Here is a 6000-nt window from a genome sequence, read left to right as displayed (position 1 = left end):
TATTTGAACTAGGGCTGTCAAGTGATTCAAAAAATGAATCACAATTAATCACACTGTTAAATAATAATAGAATACCATTTATTTAAATATTTTTGGATTTTTTTTCTACATTTTCAAATACAACACTGAATACAAAGTGTACAGTGCTCACTTTACATTCATTTTTATTACAAACATTTACACTGTAAAAACAAAAGAAATAGGATTTTTCAATTCAACTAATACAAGTACTGTAGTGCAATCTCTTTATCCTGAAAGTTTAACTTACAAATGTAGAATTATGTACAAAAAATAACTGCATTCAAAACCAAAATAATATAAAACTTTAGAGCCCACAAGTCCACTCACTCCTACTTCTTGTTCAGCCAATCGCTAAGACAAACAAGGTAGTTTACATTTGCAGGAGATAATGCTGCCCACTTCTTGTTTACAATGTCACCTGAAAGTGAGAACAGGTGTTCCCAAGGCACTGTTGTAGCCTGTATCGCAAGGTATTTATATGTCAGATGCACTAAAGATTCATATGTACCTTAATGCTTTAACCACCATTCCAGAGGACATGCGTTCATGCTGATGACAAGTTCTGCTCAATAACAATTCAAAGCAGTGCAGACCAACTGCTTTGGATCATTATCTCAGTCAGATGCACCCAGCAGGAGGCTGATTTTCTTTTTTGGTGGTCTGAGTTCTGTAGTTTCTGCATCGGAGTGTTGCTCTTTTAAAACTTCTGAAAGCATGTTCCACACCTCATCCCTCTCATATTTTGGAAGGCACTTCAGATTCTTAAACCTTGGGTCGAGTACTGTACCTATCTTTAGAAATCTCACATTGGCACCTTCTTTGCATTTTGTCAAATCTGCAGTAAAAGTGTTCTTAAAATGAACAACATGTGCTGGGTCATCATCCGAGATTTCTATAACATTAAATATATGGCAGAATGCAGGTAAAACAGAAGGACACATACAATTCTCCCTGAGGACTTCAGTCACAAAATATTTAATGCGTTATTTTTTAACAAGTGTCATCAGAATGGAAGCATGTCCTCTGGAATGGTGGCCAAAGCATGAAAGGGCATATGAAGGTTTAGCATATCTGGCATGTAAATACCTTGTAATGCTGACTACAAAAGTGCCATGTGAACACCTGTTCTCACTTTCAGGTGACATTGTAAAGAAGAAGTAGGCAGCATATCTCCCGTAAATGTAAACAATCTTGTTTTTCTTAGCAATTGGCTAAACAGGAAGTAGGACTGAGTGGACTCGTTGGCTCAAAAAAAATCTACATTTGTAATTTGCACTTTCACAATAAAGAGATTGCACGACAGTACTCATATGAGGCGAACTGAATAACACTATTTCTTTTATCATTTTTACAGTGCAAATATTTGTACTAAAACAATAATATAAAGTGAGCACTGTACACTTTGTATTCTGTGTTGTAACTGAAATCAATATATTTGAAAATGTAGAGAACATCCAAAAATATGTAATAAATTTCAATTGGTATTCTATAGTTTAACAGTGTGATTAAAACTGTGATTAATCGCGATTAATTTTTTTGAGTTAATCGCGTGAGTTAACTGCAATTAATCAACAGCCCTAATTTAAATTGAACCTTAGCTTGTTATCAGTGATACACTGCATGTCATCTTTCTGATCCTTAAGAATTGTGTCCACATGGTCAGAAAGGGACTACATGTGACTGATGTGAGGAAGCAGTTTTTTGTGAATGATAATGATCTATTGGGAGATGCTTTGAGCTTAGCAGGAACTTCTTACAGATGTTTTTGTCATAATGACTTTACTACAGGTGTCTTTCAGTTATCAGTTAGGTAAACCAGATACCATGAAAAGACCTTCATGGGTCAATGAGTCATTTTCTTTGTCTCTTTTGCTGTAAACATGCATGATATATTCAAGGAAGAGTTCCTGGGTGTTAGCTGGGAATGAATCTAGCTGGAAAGTCACTTCTCCACACTGACTTGGTATGCATAACCTTTCTTTCTGTATTGATCTTTGACTAATAATCTCTGTTAAATAAATTTCAGTGTAGCCTGATTATTCAACATCTTGTATTATTATTCAAATGCAAACTTGGGACTTAAAGAAAAAAATGCAGGAATTTGCTGCTAGTGCAAAAAAAGGCCAGGACACTACTACCCTCCACATTGGGATGCCTTCCCTGTCTTGGAAACTTTGAGCACACGCACAGCTTGTTTAGATACACTGCTAAAACAATATAAGATATACCAATAGATTTTGTGTATAGACTAAGCCTGTGTCTTTCTATCCACATGGCAGGGGGCAGCACACTTCAATCCTGAGGCAGCACTGACAGCTTCTGGGAAATGGAATCCTGCCTGTGTAGCTGAAATTTCGTCAGGCTATCGGTTTTGGTCATGAGAGAAGAAGAACAAGAGAGGGAAACGTAAAAAGGAGAAAAGGAGAAGAATAGGGGCGGGATCTGTTATAGGGTGCACTCACCAACAGAGCACCCCTCATGTCAGGACATGGCATTGCATCTTTATCTCTAGCACCCCCTTGTGTCCTGATTCTGCAACAATATGTCACCTCCATGACCTCGTCCTCTGGCCAGATAAGGTCTCAGTCCAGTTTCCTTCCAGGGTTAACCAAAAACAAATTAAATCTTCACTCAAAATAGCCATCAGAGCACTAAAGTCCATAATATAAATGCTAGTCCTTCATAGAGACCCATAGACAATGTTGTGAAGGCTCACCCACAACTGGGCCAGGTTACTTGGGTTAGGGCAGGGAGCGCCTTCCTTGCCCATCCTGGCTTCACCCAGAACTGTCCCCTAGTAGAAGCAGCCAGATCTCACCTCTGCTTAGCTCTAATTTGCCTCTAGCCCTTCTAGGTGCTGGAGGATCAACTCTTGCTGGTTCTGCTAGTGACTGATTGTGGGAGGCCTCTCTAGACAACCCCTAGGGGTCTGAACTCACTGTTCTTCCCTTCCAGCTGGGCATCTTTTTAGGGTGGGTATACCAAGGCAGAGGGGCCTCCAGCAGGGGGCACTGAATGCCTGATCTACCCCATCACAGGAGCCTATATTTAGACCCCCTGTGTAGGTGCATCAATCCTGTAGCCTAATGTGAGTGACTAGTTAAGAAAAGATTGTATCTTGAAGCCCCAATGATTTGTAAAAGATTTCCAGGCAGCCTGTATGGCAGGGGAGGATCTTTTCTATGCTCAGAATATAGGTTTGTTCATTTTTCCATTCTGTGAAGGGGGGGGGTGGGGTCTTTTGGTTGCCTAAGGAATGTTGTTTCATATAGTGACATGAATTTGTTTAAAATGCAATGGAAATGGATTCCCTTCATTCAGGCCCACTCAATACAGCTTGATCATGAAGGCAATGAGTTGTTTTGATTACCTTTGTCCAGCAGGAAATATCAGTCAGTCACAGAACACAGGAGGATGAATGAGATCCAAGAGGACTGGAAAAGGGCAAAGCCTGACCTGTGAGGAAAAATTGGCATGTTTAGTGTTGAGAAAAGATGACTAAGGTGGGACCTGACAACAGTCTTCAAATATGTTATGGGCTGATATGAAGGGAACTGTGATTAATTGTTCTCCATATCCACTGAAAGTAGTACAAGAAGTAATAGATTAGATATTAGAAATAACTTTCTATCTATAAGGATAGTTAAGCTTTGGAACAGGCTTCCAAAGGAGTTTGTCAAATTCCCATCATTGGAAGTTTTTAAGAACAAGTTGGACAAATACCTGTTGGTAACGGTCTAGGTTTACTTGTTCCTCCTTCAGTACAGGGGGCTGGACTTGATGACTTCTCAAGGGCCCTTCCAGCCCTACGTTTCTTTGAGGAGCAGGCAATTTCAGCCAGATGTGCACTGTCTGGGACACATGGCTTTTGGACTGTGCAAAGTCATGTGGGCTTGCTACAACACTGCTCGTTTAACACATGGCAAAGTCAGATTGCTCTATCATTGTCAAAAAAGCCTGCGTGACATGCCTCCCATTTTGCTGACATATAACACCTTCCACAATTACTGCAACCTCAGAATGCACTTTGAATAAGCTCTCTAGTGTGTTACTGAACAGATGGGATTTTAAAATAAAGGAAAATTGTGCCTAAATTGCTAATCACAGAACTATGGAGCTTTTAAATGTGGTCTGATATTGTTATACATTAGTCATTTTGTTCATGCACAGAGATGCTTCTCTCCTTTAGAAATTTCATAGTATTATCCTGGTGGAAAAATACCTTTTCTTTGCATAACTTAAACAATATTAGGACAACACTGTGTCCAGGGATGTATTTGTATCTCCAGGTATTTCATTAATTGCTAAGAGCAATAAGGCACTCTTTAAACAGTTTAAGTCCATGTCATGCTTCCAAGTTCTATATTTCTCATCTGAATTTCTGGTTTAGCTAGCAGATGTTTAAAAAAACCTGTAGCCAGACAAATCCCTATCGAATACACATATGCAGATGCTGAAGAACATATGTTATTCCAGCCAATGTCAGCATACAGAATTGGAATTTTTCCTCCTGATTTGCTTTTCTTTCTTTTGTGGCATGGCATAGTAATGTATTTCCATGGTTCCAACCGCTTATGGACACCATGAAAATACACCAACATTCAGTGAGTTTTATTATCCTGCGTAGCAAGGTCATCCTCATTAGGGGGCTTTCACAATTCACCCTGGACAACAGACATTTAGAGATCAGCCTTTTTTGCAGCATGCCATCATACCAGAGGGATCTATATTCCCTTCACAGAGGGATCTATATTTTTGATGGTGAATGATGGCACTTAAACACATTCCTAACAGCATATTTAAAAAATCCTGTGCTGATCCAGCAACATCAGGAGGGTCTTAGAAATCCTGCTTGTGAACTTTCTCTATTTCAAGCTAACTGAGATCAGACTTAAGATAAAAAAAAATTCCTTGTCTGGCACTGACCTTCAGTGCATGCCCATTTGCTGGGCATATTTTCCTACCTGATGTAAAGTGGATGCTTCCCTGTCCCTTTCTTTCACCTTTGTTTGGGTATTCAGCTGCAAGTAGTAAAGTCTGATTTACTGCATATTATTAATTTTCAGATCACTGTTAATATTTTACCACATGGCTCTGGAGATGCCTACAACTGAAGCTCTATGCAAACTGGAAATGTATATGCCTCTTCATGCAGCATGCACCGCAGAGACTGAAAAACCCAACCCCTCCCCTCCCCCCCACATCATGCATGTATTAGCCCCACACAAACTACCCGATCCGCATTTATGGTGGAGTTGCCCCCCCGCCTTTAAAATAACTTTTTTCCCTCGGGCTGCCGAGCAGCATGTCTATTGGACGCTGTTTTAGGGTGTGAAATAATGGCCCGGGAGCAGGAAACCTATGTACAAGGTCGCCTTTATTTTATCCAGTGCTCACCACAACTACATGTCCGCGTGCCTTGCCCTTCCAAAGCACGCAGGTTGCGATCAAACAGCTAACACCCGAAAGGGGAATATCGGAAACAGAGCAGCCCAGACGCTGCAGAGCAAAGTTTCAGCTCGTTCGGTCCTTTCGATTCCCCTCTCACTGGGCCAAGTTCTGGAGGAGGAACGAAAAGTTCCCTGCTCCGGGCGTGTAATGAAAAGGTAGACAGACAAGCACCGTGCGAAGAGGCAGACAACGCAGCCCAGCCCGACTCTGGATGTAAGCTGGACCCGGCAGGGGAGGGGGTCAAGCGGCAGCAACCGGAGAAGAGGAAGGGGGCTGATGAATTCGGGGGAGTCTCTAGGCTCCACTCATGCGTGGGGGGAAGTGGGAGGGGCAGAGGTCACAGGGGGTCTCCCAGGAGGGAGAGGAACCGGGAGAGTGAGAGACGAGAGGGACCCGGCTGCGCAGCAACGCCTCTTGCTATAAATCTTGGAGGTCCGAGCCGCAGAGGGATACAAGCGCGTGACAGGGACGGGCGGCCGGGCGGCTGCTCCTAGCAGAGGAGGGAAGATCCGGAGGAGCCTGGTTCGC

General features: G+C 41.9%; 1 protein-coding gene across 1 annotated transcript in view; it reads left to right on the top strand.

Annotated features, from left to right (window-relative positions):
* The first annotated feature begins 5524 nt into the window (after positions 1 to 5524).
* AGTR1 (angiotensin II receptor type 1) overlaps positions 5525 to 6000 on the top strand; it is a 46748-nt gene continuing 46272 nt past the window's right edge. The window contains exon 1 of the mRNA XM_030575354.1: positions 5525 to 5685. The gene's annotated coding sequence lies outside the window, so the exon portion shown is untranslated. The remainder of the gene's footprint in view (positions 5686 to 6000) is intronic.

The sequence above is a fragment of the Gopherus evgoodei genome, chromosome 9 (assembly GCF_007399415.2).
Source record: "Gopherus evgoodei ecotype Sinaloan lineage chromosome 9, rGopEvg1_v1.p, whole genome shotgun sequence".
In the NCBI taxonomy this organism is placed as follows: Eukaryota; Metazoa; Chordata; order Testudines; family Testudinidae; genus Gopherus; species Gopherus evgoodei.
Note: the sequence above shows the minus strand (reverse complement) of the source record. Positions and strands in the feature narration are given on the sequence as shown.